Source organism: Pelodiscus sinensis, chromosome 24 (assembly GCF_049634645.1).
Source record: "Pelodiscus sinensis isolate JC-2024 chromosome 24, ASM4963464v1, whole genome shotgun sequence".
In the NCBI taxonomy this organism is placed as follows: domain Eukaryota; kingdom Metazoa; phylum Chordata; order Testudines; family Trionychidae; genus Pelodiscus; species Pelodiscus sinensis.
In genome coordinates, this window is record NC_134734.1 from 25,147,080 (window position 1) to 25,166,907 (window position 19,828).

Below are 19,828 nucleotides of genomic sequence, written 5' to 3' on the forward strand. Positions count from 1 at the left end.
GGCTTGGCAAAGAGACGCTTCCCTCGTTCTTCCTTTCTTTTCGTGCCTCGTCGGTGTCTTTCCGCTTGCAGCTGGGTCATTCTGTGCGCGGGCACTGACGCCGGCGGCTCCGCCTGTTAGGGCTGGTGGCTAATCAAGGCTCACGCTCCGGCACAGCAGGGGCGTGGCGGTTCCTCCTGCCACATGCAAATGGCGGAGGGTCCCGATCCACAGTGGCAAGACACCGACTCACCCAGGGCGTCATGAGACGGGAGGTGCCCACCCCCAGAACCTAGATCTGGAGGACCCACTGGGGGAGTCTCCCGGGGGCTTTGAACCCAACCCCCCCAGTGAGCGCGAGGCAGGACAGATCCAGCCAGTGGGAGAGGGATGGGGGAAGGCTCAGACCAGCTCAGCAGCCATGGAAGATCCACCCCTGGGGACGCGACATGTGGGGAGGGGCGCTCGGGGCCCCCAAATCACATGCAACTGCCTCACAAGGCCGTCCGGGCCAGGGGAGCCAAGCAGCTCGGGGGGGGGGGGACCCTCTGCCTCCCAAGCCATGGTGCTTTGCCCCCCTTCCTGCCCTGCAGGCTGGGCCCATGTCCTGCCACTCGGGAGCTCCATGTACCTAGGAACGTGTCCTTCCCCTGGCCCGCCAGCCAGGCAGGTAAATACCCGGCCCTTGGCCTGGTGCAGGCTGGGTTTGTGCCCTGCCTCGCCCGCAGCCCCTGCAGGAGCCGAGCACACGCCCCAGCGGATCGCAGGCCCCGCCAGCCGCTTGCATGTCGTACCCGACGTGGCGCTTCGTGGGTCCCTCTTCGGGCCACGGCGCGTTGGGAGTAACGAGCGTGTCAGGCCAATGCGCTGGGCCTCTCCCAGGCCTTGAGTGCCCCCCCCCCCTCCTCCCTCCCGGCCCCTCACGCCGGTCCAGGCCGGGCAGAGTCTGCGGCTGTTCGCCCTTTGCCCTGGCCTCTGGACTTGCTGCAGACTCCTGCCCACAATCGACTGGCCTCGGCCCCACGGGATACACCCGGAGGAATGGAAGTGTCGGGGCACGGGCAGGGGGAGGGGAGCGCACAGGGACGGTGCAGTGTCCTCCCCAGAGCTCCCCGACACGGGAGCCTGCGACTACCCCAGGGGACGGCCCGGGGCGAAGACGGGACGCTGGCCACCAAGGCAAAGGGAAAAGGGCAGCTGGGGCGGGGCTGGCAGCTCTCAGGGTGCGTCTGCGCCGGAGCCGGAGCAGCCTCACTGCTCAGGGGCCTGTGCTAGCCGGTAAAATGCCATGGGGCCGCGCAGGCTCAGGAGAGCCACCCCACGCCCAGGGCAGGCCCGCCCGCCAGCAATGGCCACCAAGCTCGGATGCCCACCCGCCAGCCTGCCGCCACCAGCTCGCGGCTCCCTGCCCGCTGCAGGTGGACGTGCCCTGCGGGGCCAGCGCTACCAGCGTCGTCATCAGCCCCAGCCCATGCAGGGATCTCATGGGTAGAGTGGGGGAGGGGTCAGGACTCCTGGGTCTGGTCTTGGGAGGGGAATGGGGTCTAGTGGTTACAGCAGGGGGGGTCAGGACTCCTGGGTCTGGTCTTGGGAGGGGAATGGGGTCTAGTGGTTACAGCAGGGGGGGTCAGGACTCCTGGGTTTCATTTCTGGGAGGGAAATAGGGTCCAGTGGTTAGAGGGGGGCGGGGGAGGAAGTGTCTGGACTCCTGGGTTCTGGTTCTAGTCCCAGGAGAGGAGTGTGGTCCAGTGGTTAGAGCAGGGGGGTGTCAGGACTCCTGGGTTCCATTATCAGGGCTGGGAGAGAGGGACCCAACAACAGCTCTGTTCTCTGCTCTCCCTCCCCAGCCTGTGGGCGCATCCTGCCCCTTTGTGGCCTGCCTGTTCCAACGCTGGCTCTGAGGCCGAACCTCCCTCCCGCCAGCCCTGCGCTCGCTTGGGCGCAGCCTCAGGCTGGCCTCTCCGACCTGCCCCCAGCCTTGCCCTGGGGCTGCCTGACTTGAACTCTGCCGCTCCGCCCCAGGGGCCCTAGCGAACTGGTGTGGTGGATGCTGCCGGTTCCCACCCTCGCGGGCTGGCAGGGGCGAGCAGCCGGAGACGTGAGAGCACATTAATCACGTTAGCAACGTGTGAACATTCTGTCGCCAGCTCCCGCCCGGCTGGGCCGCCCATTGTTCCCCGCCCGGCCCTGACATACGGGCCGCATTGTGCAGCGCACAATGGAAACACTTCATGCTAATTTAGACACTGGCGCTGGCGCTGGCCTGGGTGGCTCCGCCGACAGGCTGGGGCTCCGGCCCTCGCGCTCTGTCTGCCTTTGCCAAGGGGACGGGCAGGTTTGCTCTTGCTTCACTTGGCAGCCTCGTTTTCTTAGCAAGCTTTGCACTGGCCTCTAGTCGGGGTCTCTTGATCCACTGTCACAAGGGGACCTGTCCAGCGAGCGGTCATCACAAAGTATTGCCGGTTTAATACTATGATCTGTCCCCATACGCCGCCTCTGTCTATCTATCCGTACACCCCCCCCATCTATCTACCTACCTATCTATCTCCATACACCCCCCTCTATCTATCTATCCGTACACCCCCCATCTATCTACCTACCTATCTATCTCCATACACCCCCCTCTATCTATCTATCCGTACACCCCCCATCTATCTACCTATCTATCTATCTCCATACACCCCCCTCTATCTATCTATCCGTACACCCCCCATCTATCTACCTACCTATCTATCTCCATACACCCCCCCTCTGTCTATCTATCCGTACACCCCCCCATCTATCTACCTATCTATCTATCTATCCGTACACCCCCCCCCCATCTATCTACCTATCTATCTATCTCCATACACCCCCCTCTATCTATCTATCCGTACACTCCCCATCTATCTACCTATCTATCTATCTCCATACACCCCCCCTCTGTCTATCTATCCGTACACCCCCCATCTATCTACCTATCTATCTATCTCCATACACCCCCCTCTATCTATCTATCCGTACACCCCCCATCTATCTACCTATCTATCTATCTCCATACACCCCCCTCTATCTATCTATCCGTACACCCCCCATCTATCTACCTATCTATCTATCTATCCGTACACCCCCCCTCTATCTATCTATCTATCTATCTATCTATCTATCTATCTATCTATCTATCCGTACACCCCCCCATCTATCTATCTACCTATCTATCTATCTCCGTACAGCCCCCTCTATCTATCTATCTATCTCCGTACACCCCCCTCTATCTAGCTATCCATACACCCCCCCATCTATCTATCTACCTATCTATCTATCTCCGTACACCCCCCCTCTATCTATCTATTTATCCGTACACCCCCCCATCTATCTATCTATCTATCTATCTATCTATCTATCTATCTATCTATCTATCTAATATTTAAAGTGATTAAGCATGTGTCTATCTCCATTATAACCTGTCTGGTTTTATCTCCATCTCTTTTTTTCTCGGCAGTGCTGGGTGCCAGCTCATTTCATAGCACAGGAAACAGGCCACACAGATTCAAACTCCTTCCAAAATTCATCTTCCCTCCTGGTTTGCCATTATCCAAAGGCTAGTCAAGGGGGTGTTCCACCAGCCACAGGTGGGATGAAAATCGGGGGATTCGGTCTGTAGACGGGCACTGCCTTGTGCTATTCTGTCCAAAGGACATTAGCACGGGGGGTTCAAGCTTTTTTATTCGTGATCCAGTTGAAGAAAATTGTTGATGCCGCGACCGGACGTGATGTGGCTGGAGTGTGTCTCCGGGGTGGGACTGAGGATGGAGCTTTGAGGTGCAGAAGGGGGCTCCGGCTTTCTGGGGGGTCAGGGCTAGGCCAGGAGGGGCTGACCTCCAGCAGCTCCCAGGCAGCGGCACAGAGGGGGGCTAAGGCAGCTTCCTGCCTCTCCTGGGGCTGCAGACCAGGCCGTGCCCAGAAGCAGCCGGCAGCAGCTCCCAGCCGGTGGGAGTGCGGAGCTAGAGCGGGGGGCAGAGGCAGTGCGCGGTGCCCTGTGCGCGCTCCCCTCCCCCCGCACCTAGGAGCTGGATCTGCTGTGCAGTCTGCGGTGCCAGGCCAGGCAGGGAGCTACCTTAATGCCTCCCTCCCCCCCCCCCCCCCCCCCGCACTCACCTGATCCCCCCCCCCGCAGCCACAAGCCCCAGGGCCCGACATCCCCCGCCCAGTGCTGGGGCGCGACCCATCTGAAAACCCCTGCGTTAGCCCCCAAGGCCCCGGCTCCCTTCTATGGTGCACACATAGTGAGAGACAGGCCCCGCCCGAGAGAGGCAAGCAGACGGGCGGGTGAAGTAACAGAGAAGAGACTTATGCAAAGGTCCCTCTGTAGGTCATGGCAACGCCCAGAGCAGAACCCAGAATTCCTGCCATGGACTCCCCTGCTCCACCCATTAGCCCACACTGCTCGGCCAGTACAGCACCCAGCCCTGGAGCAGAACCGTTAATGGGCCCCTGCGGGCTGTAGCAGACAGTGCCAGAGACATGGGGGTTGTTGTCACCTTTTCAGACCACACCCAGGATTTTGTCCCCAGCCCACACACACCTGTCCTCTGACCTGTAGGCCTCTGACCGCATCAGTGTATGTGCATATGCACAGGGGCAAGGCCCCTGCAGGGTTCCCTGTGAGCCTGGAGAGAGCCCAATGCCACCCAGTGGCTTAGCAGAGCGCCCCTGTGAGGTTTGTGTTTCTATCCACACATGCCTGGTGCCCATAAAACGTGCCCCACGCATGGAAAATCCGCACCCGCACAGACGCGTTAGCGGGCACATCGGCGAGGTGCTCGTGGGCACGTGGTTGTCTGGGGGTTGGTACCGGCACACGCTTGCGTCTTAGCTAAGAACTGGCTGGGAACCGGAATTCCGCGTCACGCTAAGCGCTGGGCTCTGAGGCATGTTTTCAGGTTGGTGCAGGGCCCAGCGGAGACCTCCAGGCATTTTCAGGGGGAGAAGCAGCCGCCCAGCGTGGCTCGCAGCCCTGGGAAAGCCAGGCCCACAGCTCGGCACCAAACCCGGCTCTCCCTCCTGCATGCTGGACTCACAGGCCTAGGGAGTCCCATTGACTTTTTCAGGGCAGCTGGCCCTTTAAGGGAGGAGCCCAGCCCCACCTGTGAGCTTCTTTGCTCACCTCCTCAGGCAGAGTTGAGGGCAGCCAGAATGATGGGGGAGGGGTGGGCTGCAGCACTGACCTCCGAGGAGCGGCTGAGGGATCTGGGTGTATTTACGTAGCCCCCTTTCTAGAGGTGCCTCTGACTTTTTCTGGGAGGATCCTGTGTGCTGTAATCTAGCCCTAGAGACTACAACTCCCATGAGCCCTTGAGAAAACCAGGGAAAGAGGGCAAGAGGGCTTGTGCAGAGAAGGACTGGGCAGTCTGGGGCTCTCCATTTTGTGGGGGGGAGCCAGGCTGCGGTGGAAGAGCCTTATATCCAGTCCAGGAGCTGTTGTGTTGCAGCTACAGCTCGGGACTGAGAGCCTGCGGGGCTTGGATCCAGCAGCCTGCGGGTCGCCCTACGGTGGAGAGACTCTGGCTGCGCCTGTGGCTGAGAAGGGCTGCATATACCTGCACACAGGAGGAGGCTGTAGGTACCTGGGCTCTTTGGGAAAGTGCTGCCTGGGACAGACCTCAGAGATCCAGACTAACTCTGGGTCCAGAGAGAGGCAGAGTGACCAGCCCAGGGAGCCAGAGCTGCTGGCATTTGGTGGAGCCTGCTCCAGTGGCAGAGGGAGTTTGCAGCTGGCTGCTCAGCTTGGACTGACACACACGGGACCTGCACGGACCCTCCGCTCCAGCTGCAGGCCTCCGAGTGCACCCGTGCAAGCATGGGCTTGCCGTGCGTGGATGAGAACACCGTCGGGGGGGGGGGGGGTGCGCCGCCTGCTGGGCTGTGCAGGATTGTTCGCACACATCAGCCCGGCCAGAGGTGCAGTGCCCTGCCACGTGCGAAAGGTGCCTGTCGACCAGGTTTCGCCCTGGGATGGGAGCTCAGAGAGGAGCCACTATCCCCCTGCAGCCGGGGCTCTGGGTGCAGCAGGCTGCGCCCTGGAAATGGAGGGTTGGGATTGTGCCTGCTTCTCCCAAGAACACCCTCACTATGGTCTCCCTAGGGCTTACTGCCTGCACTGGGCTGGGGACTCCTGCCTGGCAGCCGTGGGACGGGAGGGGTCTTCCTAGCCAGCCGGGACATGCCCCTTGCCTCAGTTTCCCTGCCGCCAGGGACTCCGTCCAGGGTCTGGGACTGGCAGGGAGCAGCTGTGTGCTAAGCCCAGAGAACCAGGATGGGCAGCAGAGGTGCCTCTTGCTGACTTGGGGCTGGCAGGGGAGCAGCTCAGGTGTCTACCTCGGTGTGTTCCCCTCTCCTGCTGCCAGGCCCCCCAGGACTGGGTGGGCTCCTTGTGACAGGGACTGTGCACGTTGGTTAACCCAGCCGGGTAGGGAGGCCGGGCCCCTCCTGGCTAGAGCCAGCTGAGAGTTCTGCATTGAAAAGTGGGGTTTCTACGAAATGCCCCCCCACCCCGAAAAGAGAGTTCTGCCTGCAGGTGCCCCCCCCCCCCCCCAGTGCAGGCAGTAAGGGGAGGTGCGTTTACTGAAAACGAGCAGAGTCTACCTTGCTGTTTGTGGTCAGAAGCAGAAGGCTTGTGCCAGGAGCCAGTCAAGGAGCCTGTTTCACACGAGAATACGCCGTCGGGGGAATGTGCAGAGAACTGATGTTCTATTATTGCTGAATTTCTCTGCACCCCCCACCCCCCATGCTTGGCACAGGCTCTCGTGAGCAGCGGGGGTGTCCATCAGGGCAGGTCTGGCCTTATCGCATCCATTTGCCCTTTGGGGAGGAATCCTGGGGTGGGCAGAGACCTCGGGAGGCATCGAGTCCAGCCCCCCGCCCACAGCAGGACCAGCCCCACCCAACCAGCCCCATCCTCCACTCTACCCCCCCCCCCCTTCTCTGTGTCCCAGAGCCCTGGTTTGGGCCTCAGCATCTGGGCTGCACCTCTCTAGCTGCCGGGCAGGGTCCTTGGCTGGGACGCCGGGTGGCTGACTCTCCGCTGAGTCTGCAATGCCCTCTGCTGGTTTCTCAGAGGAGGCACCGTCTCTCCTCCGGATTCAGGGCCGGGCCCGTGGGTGCTTATAACGCTGCTCAGCAACTCCCAGCCCATGATCTCCAAGAACTTGCCGAGGGGGGGTCTGGCCACCGGCATTTTTCCAGGAGCACGGAGACTTGCTGAGGCTCACGCAGCAGCAGAGCCAGGAACGGATCCCGGGAGGCCTGAGCCCCTTGTCCTGTCCTCATCAGTGTCTCACGGAGCGCGGCGCCAGGTGCTGCACGAATACACTGCAACGAGATGGGCTCCGCGTCGAGGAACTTGCAGGCTCACAGCCAACGAGAGGTTCCAGCCAACGCTGGGAGTGCGAGGCTCATGGCTGGAGAGGGGGATTAACCCTTGGCTCAGCGCCCCCGGGATGTGGTAGAGACTCCACAGTGCGGTGGCTGCCTGTCTTTTGCTAGCATGAGCCCCTCCCAACGTATGCAGGAGCTTGGCCTTGGCCAGCACCTCTTCTGATCAGGCGCCCGCCGTGCGTGTGAGGCCGTGGGGCAGAGAGCAGCCTGGTCTGCACAATTAGCCCCCTCCCCTCTTTCCTTAGTCACTCAGCACTGCTAAGCCGGGAGATCAGGACCCCCGGAAACCTGCCCCCATCCTTGGTGGAGAAGCCCTGGTCCAGATAGTAATCCGTGAGCTCAGCCGCAAGCTCCTGGACTCTAGTACCACGTACACGGGAGGGATGAGTTGACCATCCACAGCGCAATCACAGGGTCAGACGAGATAGCCTGGGGACAGATGCACATGGGGCTTGGCTCATCTCTGCCAGAGGGGCCAGATCTCTGGCGAGGGCGGGGCAGCAAACTTTCCCTGCCCATAAAAAGTTCTGAGATTTCAGCCTGGGACCAAAACAATCTGAATCTTCCACCGAGACGGGTTCCGCTCTGGACAATTTGAAATGTCTCGTTTGGACCATTTCGAAGCGGCTCGGTGACGCGCTTCCCCGCTCTACTCGAGATTTGCTAAAAGTTGTTTTGACCCCAAAGCGCTTCATTCTGGAAATGACGAACTGGGACCTTTCGGCCGCGATCGGGGCAGAGCTGCTGGGGAGCGTCCTGCTGTTTGGCCCCAAACGGTGGATTTGTCCACACCCAGCTGTTTGCAAAACAAGGTCGGTTTTGATGCATCGCGGGGAGGGGTTCAAGGCGCCCCAGGGAGAAAGGCCAACCCCAGCCCTCTCTCACCGCAGCAGCTTGGGGCCAGGTGAGATGCGCCTTTGCATGGCGGCTGCAGCTCCATGGGGAGGGTAGACTGTCACCCAGCTGGGGCAGGTCCAAGTTCATCTGCCCCTGCACTCCCCAGCCAGTGAGGAATGCAGCCAACTGGACACTCTCCCCTTGCTCCCAGCCAGAAACGTTCCTGAATGAGGGGGGGGCTTCAGCTGCCCCTTCTCCCAGCCTCCCTAAAGGGCTCCCGTGGGGTGGGATGCTTGGGGTTGGGGTGCTCCTGGGGAAGGGGAAGGGGAAGGGGAAGGGGAAGGGGGGAGTGCCCCCAGCCAGCCCCTTTCACCTGCCTGGTGATTCTCTTTTCTGTGTGGCTTTGAGATGCAATCCCATTCCAGGCACAGCCCATTGTCCTGGCACGGCCCAGCCCCGACCTGGCTTTACGTTCTGAGCAGCGGGGGCTGCCTCTTGAATTTGGTGGGCCCAGCTCTTAGCAGTTAGGAGGCGTTCGTGGCTGGGCAGACGGACAGACAGGCATGTCGGAAATGTAGAGCCTAGCCGTGCACAGATCAGGGGCTGCATGGGCACGTTATGGGAGAGGCCCTGCCCCAAGAGCCGCACTCTCTGAAATTTTGAAATAACGAAATTCAAAGTAGAAACTCCCGAAATAACAAAATGCAAAGAGCACGACCCCGCTGCGGGAGAACCTCGGAATTACTCCGAGGCAGCTCCGCTAGCGTGGCCGGGCCCCTCGAAGTAGAGCCCCAGGGAGCACGGGGGAGGAATTTCAGAACAGCGGCCCCGGCACGTCCACACTGCGGCTACTGCGAAAGAAACACTATTCCCTGCGGAAAGCAGGAGCTGTTGTTTCCAATGACGGGCTCCGCTTGCTATTCCAAAAGAATTCCCTAGAGTAGACCAGGGCTAGAGAGACTGGGAAGAGCCGCAAAGGGACGTGGAATAATTTGCAGGGGGAGTCTGTAGCAGAGCTAGGAACTGACTCCGGACCTGCTTCCCGCGTCCTTCCCCTAGGACACGCCTCCTGGGAAAGCAGGAAGCCCTGCTAAAGATCTGCTCTGGGAGCCAGGCTGGTGAATTGTGCCAGGCTGCTCCCAGGCCTTGGCGTCTGCCCTCTAGCAATTCTCCTTCTCCGCCACGGGAGGGACCCTGTAGCCAGGTCTATGGGCCTTCCCGGCTCCCCAAACTCTGCAATTGGCCGAGTCTCACCTGAGCTGTCCCCAGCTGAACTCATTGGGGCTTTTCCTAGAGAGAGTCCCAGCCCCGCTCTGTCTGAAGCAGCACAGCCAACCCGCTCCAGTGTCCCCCCCCTTGCTGCGCCTGCGGAAAGCCAGCTGGATATTCTGAGGGGCTGCGTCTAGACTGGCAGGATTTTCCGCAAATGCTTTTAATGGAAAAAATTTTCCGTTAAAAACATTTGTGGAAAAGAGCGTCTAGTTTGACACGGACACTTTTGCACAAAAGCAGTTTTTACGGAAAAGCGTCCGTGCCAATCTAGACGCGGTTTTGCACAAGAAAACCCCGATCGCCATTTTTGCCATCGGGGCTTTTTTGCGCAAAACAGTTTTTAGCTGTCTACACTGGCCCTCTTGTGCAAAAACATTTCCGGGAAAGGGCTTTTGCCCAAACAGGAACATCAAAGCATTTGTGCAAGAAGCACTGATTTCGGACAGGAGATCGTCAGTGCTTTTGCGCAAAATCAAGCGGCCAGTGTAGACAGCTGGCAAGTTTTTGCGCAAAAGCGGCCACTTTTATGGAAAATCTTGCCAGTCTAGACACAGCCAGGGTGTTGAGGAATCTGGAATCCTGTCTCCATCCATGACATAGGGGCAGCACAGGCCACTGACCACCCTCCCACCGAGCCCTGGAGACACCCCCCCTTAGTTACTGAGACCCCCCGAGTTCCTTAAGCCCCCAAATTCCATGGGTCTAAATACCTGGGAGGGTCTGGACTTTGGTCGCTGGAGCTCGCTCTGCTGGGACTCAGGAGCCGGGCTTGAACCATCAGCTGTTTCACATGGCAAAGGCCATCAGATCATTTTTTAGGTGGGGAGGGGGCAGTGTGGCCTAGTGGCTAGAGAAAGGGCTCAGGAGATCTAGGTTCAATTCCCACTACTGTGTCCAGCCTACTGAACCACCTGGGACAAGTCACATGCCTGTTGTGGGCCTCAGTTTTACCATCTGTAAAATGTGGCTAATGATACCAACCTCCTCAGCAAGGCACCTGTAAGGAGAGGCAGCTACGGAGAGCTGGGATTCGTTAGCCATGGGCTGATTCCACATGGGGATGTGAGATGATGACTCGCTGGAGAAACTGAAGGAAAATAACAGGAGAACCTCAAAGTTATGAGCTGACTGGACAGCTATGCACCTGATTTGGAACTGGAAGCATACAGTCAGGCAGCAGAGATATTAAAAAAAGAGAGGCATTGTAGTACTTGGAAGGTGGCAGGGTGATAGGGAACAGCCAGCATGGATTTGTAAAGAATAAATTGTGTCAAACCAATCGGATAGCTTTCTTTGACAGGATAATGAGTCTTGTGGATAAGGGAGAAACGATGGTTGTGGTATACCTAGACTTTAGTAAGGCATTTGATATGGTCTCACATTAAATTCTTATCAATAAACTAGGCAAATACAACTTAGATGGGGCTACTATAAGGTGGGTGCATAACTGGCTGGATAACCATTCTCAGAGAGTAGTTATTAATGGTTCACAATCCTGCTGGAAAGGTATAACAAGTGGAGTTCCACAGGGGTCTGTTTTGGGACTGGCTCTGTTCAATATCTTCATCAACGATTTAGATATTGGCATAGGAAGTACGCTTATTAAGTTTACAGATGCTACCAAACTGGGAGGGGTTGCGACTGCTCTGGAGGGTAGGGTCATAATTCAAAATGACCTGGACAAATTGGAGAAATGGTCTGAGGTAAACAGGATGAAGTTTAATAAAGACAAATGTAAAGTGCTCCACTTAGGAAGGAACAATCAGTTTCACACACACAGAATGGGAAGCGACTGTCTGGGAAGGAGTACGGCAGAAAGGGATCTAGGGGTCATAGTGGACCACAAGCTGAATAGGAGTCAGCAGTGTGATGCCGTTGCAAAGAAAGCAAACATAATTCTGAGATGCATTAACAGGTGTGTTGTGAGCAAGACACAAGAAGTCATTCTTCCACTCTAGTCTGCGCTGGTTAGGCCTCAGTTGGAGTATTGTGTCCAGTTCTGGGCACCGCATTTCAAGAAAGATGCGGAGAAATTGGAGAGGGACCAGAGAAGAGCAACGAGAATGATGAAAGGTCTAGAGAACATGAGCTATGAGGGAAGGCTAAAAGAATTGGGTTTGTTTAGTTTAGAAAAGAGAAGATTGAGGGGGGACATGATAGCAGTTTTCAGGTATCTAAAAGGGTGTCATAAGGAGGAGGGAGAAAACTTCTTGGCCTGTGGGATAGAACAAGAAGCAATGGGCTTAAACTGCAGCAAGGGAGGTTTAGGTTGGACATTAGGAAAAAGTTCCTAACTGTCAGAGTGGTCAAACCCTGGAATAAATTGCCCAGGGAGGTTGTGGAATCCCCATCTCTGGAGATATTTCAGAGCAGGTTAGATAAATGTCTCTCAGGGATGGCCTAGAGCAGCGCTCACCAACCTGTCGATCGGGATCTACCGGTCGATCTTGGCGCCTCTGACAGGGGATCCTGACTGGTTTGGCCAAGAGGCTGTCAAGTGCTGGCACTTCAGTTGCCCCTCCCCCCGCTGTTGCGCACCTCTTGCCCTTTGCCTTGGAGCTGCCTTCCCCCCACTCCTAGGAGCCTCCTGCTTGCTGTGCCCCCTCTCCCACCCTGTACCCTATCTCCACAGAGCAGGGCGGGGGGCACAACAGGACTTGGGATGGAGTTCGCTGGCTGCTTTTGGGAGTGGTGCACGGCCAGGGTGGGGTGAGCCTGCCTCAGCCCCACTGCACCCCCACCCAGGAGCCACCTGAGGGCAGCAGGGCCCAGTCGGAGCCCACATCCTGAAACCCTACCTCAGTCATGAACCCCTCCTGCACCCCAAGCAGCCAAACACTTTCCCAGAGCCTGCACCTAGAACCCCCCCCCCCCGGCATCCCAACTGCCTGCTCCAAGCTCAGCTCAGAGCCCCTCCTGCACTCCGTGACCAGAGCCTGCACCCCAGCCCACTGCCCCTGCCTGGTGAAAGGGAGGGAAGATGGGGGATGAAGTGAGCAGTGGCAGAGGCACAAAGGAGGCGGGGGAAGGGTGTTTGGCTGTGAGGTAATTCTTGGGTTGCACTTCAATTCAAAAAGTGATCTCGTGCTTAAAAAGGTTGGAGACCCCTGGTCTAGACAGTATTTGGTCCTGCCATGGGGGCAGGAGACTGGACTCGATGGTCCCTTCCAGTCCTAGTATTCTATGACTCTAGGATACAGTACCTGTGAAATGTACTCTACTAAATAAAAACAATTAAAAACAGCTTTGACAAGGTGAGGAAATGGCTTGTTTCACTTACATTAAGATGGTTGAACGCAGTATTTGTCTTCTGCATGGTAAAGTTTCGAAGCTGTATTCAGTCAGGCTGTGTCTACGTTGGCAAGGTTTAGCACAAAAGCGGCCACTTTTGCACAAAATCTTGCCGCCTGTCTACACTGGCCGTGAGTATTTGCACAAGAACACTGATGTTCTATTATATGAAACCAGGGCTTCTTGTGCAAATACTCTGATGCTCCCACTCAGGGCTAAGTCCTCTTGTGCAACTGTTCTTGCGCAAGAGGCCAGTGTAGACAGGTAACATGAAGTACTTGCACAAGAAAGCCCGATGGCAAAAACGGCCACCAGAGCTTTCTTGCGGAAGAGAGCGTCTACACTGGCACGGATGCTTTTGCGCAAAAGCAAATCTTTGGTGCAAAGGCACATGCCAGTGTAGACGCTCTCTTACTCAGATACTCTAACGCAAAAGCTCTTGCATTTAGAGTATTGGCGCTTAAGCTTGCCAGTCTAGACATTGCCTCAGTGTTTAGTGGGAAACTTGGGAAAGAGTGAGCCTGAGGTTTTCCTCAGCTAGGAACATTTCAGGGTCACAAACAGCCTCCATACCCAAGTGTTCATGACTCTGAGGTTCTTGCTTCGTTATTATGACCATTATTTTTAAAAAGGCCTTTGCTCCAAATCAAACATTGTCTCCCCCAGACTGTCAGTTCTGGAACGACGTTTCTCCGGGGCAGTTTGTGCCTTTGTAAGATTCACGTTTTCCTTTCCCTGCCGCCAGTCATTTTGGAAAACCGTTGGGTTTTTTAATGACTAGGGAAGAGAGAAGACGTGAAAGGAGAAAAGGTGTTCAGCTCTGCGTAGGGCTGGGGGGGGGGGGGCAGTTCTGGATTCTGTTCCCAGCTCTGAGGAGTTGTGGGGTCTGGTGGGAATTCCTGGGCTCCTATTTTGGCTGTGAGAGGGAAGGGTTAGATGAAGGGATTCTGGGAAGGAACCTGGGCTCTCCACTGCTCTCCAGCAGGTTCCCTATGTGACCTCTCAGTACTGCTCTGCGCCTCAGTTTCCCTGGCTGTATAGAGGAAACAAAGCTGGGGGCAGGCAGGGCAGGAGGAGAGCTGCCAGGCTCTAAACAGCTGCTGGGGGGAGCTTGTGCAGTGACCCCTGATCCTGAGGGGTCCATGCTGCTGGGAAGGACCCCTGTAAGCCACAGGACAGGGCACAAGCCCCTCTCCAGATGGCAGAGAGGATCCAGAGGATCCCAGCTGGCTGGCGTTTGCCTGACAGGTCCATTAATCACCTCTGACCCCCAAGGGAGCAGCTGGGATGGGGCAGCAGGTGGAGGGTGACCATGAGAAGCTGCAGCCAGCTCCCCAGACAGTCCCCAAATGGCTGTTGGGTAGCGAGGGCCCAATCCTTCTACCCCCAACATGCTGAGCTCTGGCCCCGTCTCAGGATTGCTCTGTGCCTCAGTTTCCCCGAGGCTGGAGGCAGCGCTCCTGCCATGTCTGTCCCACTCTGTGCTCTTTGTGCCAAGGACTGTGTGATGCAAATGGCGCAGGGCGATGGGATGGGCAGGGCTGGACAGGGAGCTCTTTTAGGCAGCCCGGTGCTCTGCCCCAAACAGCCTGGCTGAGGGGGAGGTGGCTGCAGGGAGAAAAGCCAGTCTGGCTCTGGGGGACGGAGGGACAATTGTAGCCAGGCAGGCTGCAGGCTCAGGGCCCCCCAAACTGTCTGTGTAATGACAATGAAGGGTGAGAGGGTGGAGTCCCAGCAAACACAGTGTACCAGGGCCCCAAATGTCTCTCCACGGGCCAGCAAACCCGCCGAGTGCTGCGCGGTGGCACCAGGGCGCGGGGGAGGGGGCTGGGCATGCAGGTATGGACGGGGGACACCTCACCAGAGAAGGATGATTGAATGGGCTTTTCCCATGGCTGATTCCTGTGTCTCCCACCCACCTCCTTTAACATCGGGGGGGGGGGGGAGGGAGATGGGAGGAGTAGGAGGACCCCTGTGGAGTGTATATGAAGATACATGCATAGTGTGTAGCCAGCGCTCTGTATCTGAGCATGCCACTCCTCCTGCCAGTCCCTAAGCACCCCTAGCTAGATCTTCACCCCAAGCATGCCCCTTCTTCCAGCACCACGCCCAGTCCTCTGCCTAGCTAGGGCATGTTGTTCTGTCAGTGGGCGATAGACAGAGACACATGTTGTATGTCAGCTGTCCACCAAGGCACTTTATCTATCTATCTATCTATCTATCTATCTATCTATCTATCTATCTATCTATCTATCTATCTATCTATCTATCTATCTATCTATCTATCTATCTATCTCCATACGCCCTCTCTATCTATCTATCCCCATACACCCTCTCTGTTCATCTCTGTTACTTACACATCTGTCTGTCTCCCTTCCTCTATCAACTTAGGGTATGTCTACAGAGTTTTTCCAAAAAAACTTCATTTACATCTATACTGCAATCGCATTCCTTTGAAAAAAATCGAAAGACCAGAGGGGTTTTTCTAACATTGGTAAACCTCCTTCTATGAGAAAGACGCCGTTTTCTGAAAGTGCCTGTTCAGGAAAAGGCGTGTGTGGATGGGGAAGAGGGAGTTCTTTTAAAAGAAGAGGGAAGAGGAAAGCGCACAGGTGCTCTCATGGCCACATTGTCCATAGTAATCACAGCGTAGATGTGAGATAGCGCCCATTCAGTAGAGGTTCTACTGCTACTTTATTATGACCATTATTTTTAAAAAGGTCTTTGCTCCAAATCTGTCAAAAAAGCAGATGGCTTTTTCAATGCGCTTTGGCAGTGTGAACGCTCTCTTTCGGAAGAAGTTTTTTCGGAAGATCTCTGCTAGAAAAGCTTCTTCTGAAAAAAGCCTGCAGTCTAGACATAGCCTCAGTGTCTGAAGTGAATCGTAGACTCATAGAATCCCAGGGCTGGAAGAGACCTCAGGAGTCATCCAGTCCAGCCCCCTGCCCAAAGCAGGACCAACCCAACTCAATCATCCCAGCCAGGGCTTTGGCCAGCTGGGACTTAAACACCTCTAGGGATGGAGATTCCACCCCCGCCCTAGGTAGTGCATTAGCAGGTGCCCTCAGCTTTTCTCTCCCATTGCTGGGAGAGGCTGGAACTGGAGGATCGGGCCATTTCCCGCCCCCTCCCTCACCTCCCACAGAGCAGACCCGATGCCTCCGGGGGCACCACCCACAGCTCACACTCCTGCCTCATTCCCACAACACTCCCTGCTGGAAGAAACCACAACTGGTGTCTCGCCCCATTCCACAGCCAAGGCTCCCATTCTGTGCACTACAGCAACCCCTGCAGGGAGAGGCTGGGTTCTGGCATAATTATCCATGCCTCTCCAGCCTGATATCCCTTTATGTGCCACTGGGGCGAGACTGGTGCCTAGGATCAGCCTGGAGAATTTATTCCAAACCTCCCGGGCACTCTGACTTTGTCTTTTCATGGCTAGAATAGAGGTTTCCCTGAGATGCAGCGTAATTCCCCTGGCTGCACCATCCCTCATTGTCCTGCCCTTGGTTCATGAAAGAAGAGGTGGCCACTGCCTGAGATTTTGTGATGAGTTTATAAACAGTGAACGTGACTTTTCCTCCCTTCTAGACCGTCTGTGCCACCTTCTCGGAGTTCTCCTGTCTCCTTCCTCTCATTATGTCTGCTAATCTCCTTAGAGGGCTGCGCAATTTGTCACTCCAGGTGCCCTGGGGCAACAGGGAGGAAGGAAAATGTAAGTATGGTTAGGGGACAAGTAACGAGGCCTTGAAGCAGCTAGCTACAGCTTTCCATTCAGCCTCATATGGATCACAGTTGGATGACACAATGGCCTGCATAGTGTGAGGTAATGGGGTCTCAGACCAAGCACAATTTTTGTGTCTCTAACAACAATGGAAGATGTATGAAGGGTGAAGGGAAACCTCTGAATGTAACAACCCCAATCAGTGTTCCCGCCATGTGTGGAATGAATTCTGTTCTGTGCACCGGGCATGTGTGGATGAGTGCCGCATGTGGCACCGGGCATGTGTGGATGCGTGCCGCATGTGGCACCGGGCATGTGTGGATGAGTGCCGCATGTGGCACCGGGCATGTGTGGATGCGTGCCGCATGTGGCACTGGGCATGTGTGGATGAGTGCCGCATGTGGCACTGGGCATGTGTGGATGAGTGCCGCATGTGGCACTGGGCATGTGTGGATGTGTGCCACCCAGGCTGCAGGTTGTGGGTGCTCTGCTGATCAGCTGGGTCGCATTTGAATCTTTCCTGGGTGGCCACCCAAGCATTCACAAAGTGCTTACAGAGAACACTGGCCCCAAACTTGGCTGGGCAGTAGTGTGTATATATATGAGGTGATGGGGACTAGTGGCTAGAGCACAGCTCTGAGGCTCAGAAGAGCTGGATTCTCTTCCCAGCACTATCATTGGCTAACTGAGGAATTTGGGCAAGTTGCTTTACTTCCACTGATACCTCAGTTTCCCCACTTAATGAAGACAACACTACAGCCCTGTCCAGTGCTGTGAGATCTCCCAAAGATTAGCACTAAATGCCATCAGCCTCTGCTGCTTGAGCTTTTGCATACTCATTTATACCAGAGCCGAGTGGCTGTGGAAGAGGTCCCCTCTGATATGGGGGTATTTTGCCCACAGACGCTTTTCCGCAAAAGCACTTTTTGTGGAAAAGTGTCCGTGCCAATCTAGACGCGCTTTTCCGCAAAAAAGCCCCGATCGCCATTTTCGCGATCGGGGCTTTTTTGCGGAAAACAGTAGTGTGCTGTTTACACTGGCCCTCTTGCGCAAATGATTTCCACAAAAAAAGCCGCGAAAATGGCGATTGGGGCTTTTTTGCAGAAAACTACATCTAGATTGGCCACAGACACTTTTCTGCAAAAAGTGCTTTTGCGGAAAAGCATCCTGCCAATCTAGATGCGATTTTTTCTGAAAATGCTTTTAACGGAAAACTTTTCTGTTAAAAGCATTTCCGGAAAATCATGCCAGTGTAGACATAGCTGAGCAGAATAGTATTTCCACAAGAAGCACTGATTTCTTACAGTAGGAAGTCAGTGCTTTTGCGGAAATTCAAACAGCCAATGTAGACAGCTGGCAAGTTTTTCTGGAAAAACTGGCCAGTCTAGACACAGCCTCTGTGAGTAGTGCAACCTGGGCAAAAGCTGCCAGGAGGAAGGCCTGAGAAAGACTGGAAGTGTGAAGTTACCCAGTGAAGATGTTAGGAGTCAGCAAGTGCAGCTTAACTGGTTTATTTATTATTGCCATAAATAGCACAGCGGTGGCAAGAGACCCCTGCCGAGATCAGGCGCTGTTATGTCGGCAGCCAGCGGCCAACAATTTGGAGGTTTGGTTAAAAAACTGGCTTGTTTTATAGAACTGTACAATTTTCTGCTTTCAGGTTTTCATTCAAAACAAACTTCCCACCAACCACACTTCTGTGGACAGCTACAATGTAAATGGGGGGGGGGATCCTAAAATCTCCCCATTGAAATCAATGGCCATATGGCCATTGCCCCCCATTGAGAACTATGGAGAATCCCCCTTGAGATCAATGATCCTGGCTCCTCATTGAGAACTGTGGAGAAACCCTCTTGAGATCAATGATCCTGGCCCCTCATTGAGAACTGTGGAGAATCCCCCCTGAGATCAATGGTTCTGGCCCCTCATTGAGAACTGTGGAGAATCCCCCTTGAGATCAATGGTCCTGGCCCCTCATTAAGAACTGTGGAGAATCCCCCTTGAGATCAATGGCCATTGCCCCTCATTGAGAACTGTGGAGAATCCCCCCTGAGATCAATGGTCCTGGCCCCTCATTGAGAACTGTGGAGAAACCCCCTTGAGATCAATGGTCCTGGCCCCTCATTAAGAACTGTGGAGAATCCCCCTTGAGATCAATGGTCCTGGCCCCTCATTGAGAACTGTGGAGAAACCCCCTTGAGATCAATGGTCCTGGCCCCTCATTGAGAACTGTGGAGAAACCCCCTTGAGATCAATGGTCCTGGCCCCTCATTGAGAACTGTGGAGAAACCCCCTTGAGATCAATGGTCCTGGCCCCTCATTAAGAACTGTGGAGAATCCCCCTTGAGATCAATGGTCCTGGCCCCTCATTGAGAACTGTGGAGAAACCCCCTTGAGATCAATGGTCCTGGCCCCTTATTAAGAACTGTGGAGAAACCCCCTTGAGATCAATGGTCCTGGCCCCTCATTAAGAACTGTGGAGAATCCCCCTTGAGATCAATGGTCCTGGCCCCTCATTAAGAACTGTGGAGAATCCCCCTTGAGATCAATGGTCCTGGCCCTTCAGTGAGAACTGTGGGAGCTGTAAGGTTCTAAACACCATGGGGTAAATACAGCTGCCCTGTTTTTTTGCCCAGTCATTTACACCGGTGCAACCCCTCTGGTCCGGGGCTGCTCTACGCCCTCTTGGCCCTTCCTGCTGCAAAAGGGGGCCGGAAGTTCAGGGTAAGGCAGGGGTGCATCGGAGCCCAATTCATGGCGCTAAGTGCCTGAAGGGCTGGGCCAATCAGAGAGGAGGGAAGTACCCATGGGCCAGTCTGCGTGGCTCTGTGTGCGGGACAGGGGCCACTGACGTCACCCAGCCTTAGTAAAAAGTTGCGGGGAGGGGGAGCTTAATTTCATCCTCAGTCGGCGGGGCGGAGCGGGGCGGGCTCTGTGGTTTTCTCCCGTCTCCTTCACGTAACAAGAGAAAAATGCCAGGGACTGGGCTAGGCTGGGCATCTAGTTCCCCTCCCGCTCCCGCTTGCGGGGGGAGGGAAATCACAGGAAAGCCTCCCCCCCCTAAAATCTGAAGGGTTGGCCGCCTCCCCCCCCGCAGGAATCTTCCAAAGAAAGAGCCCGGCAGACACTGCGCTCCCCCCCCCCGCTCGCCGCTCCTTCCCCCCCTTAGCACCGAGTCCCAGTAAAACAAAAGGGGGGGGGGGGACTCTGGGAACTTCATCCCGCAGACAATGGGGAGCGGGGGGCGGGGGAGCGGCTCCTGGAACAGCCGAGGAGGGGTCACACGGCGCGAGGGGACACACACACACA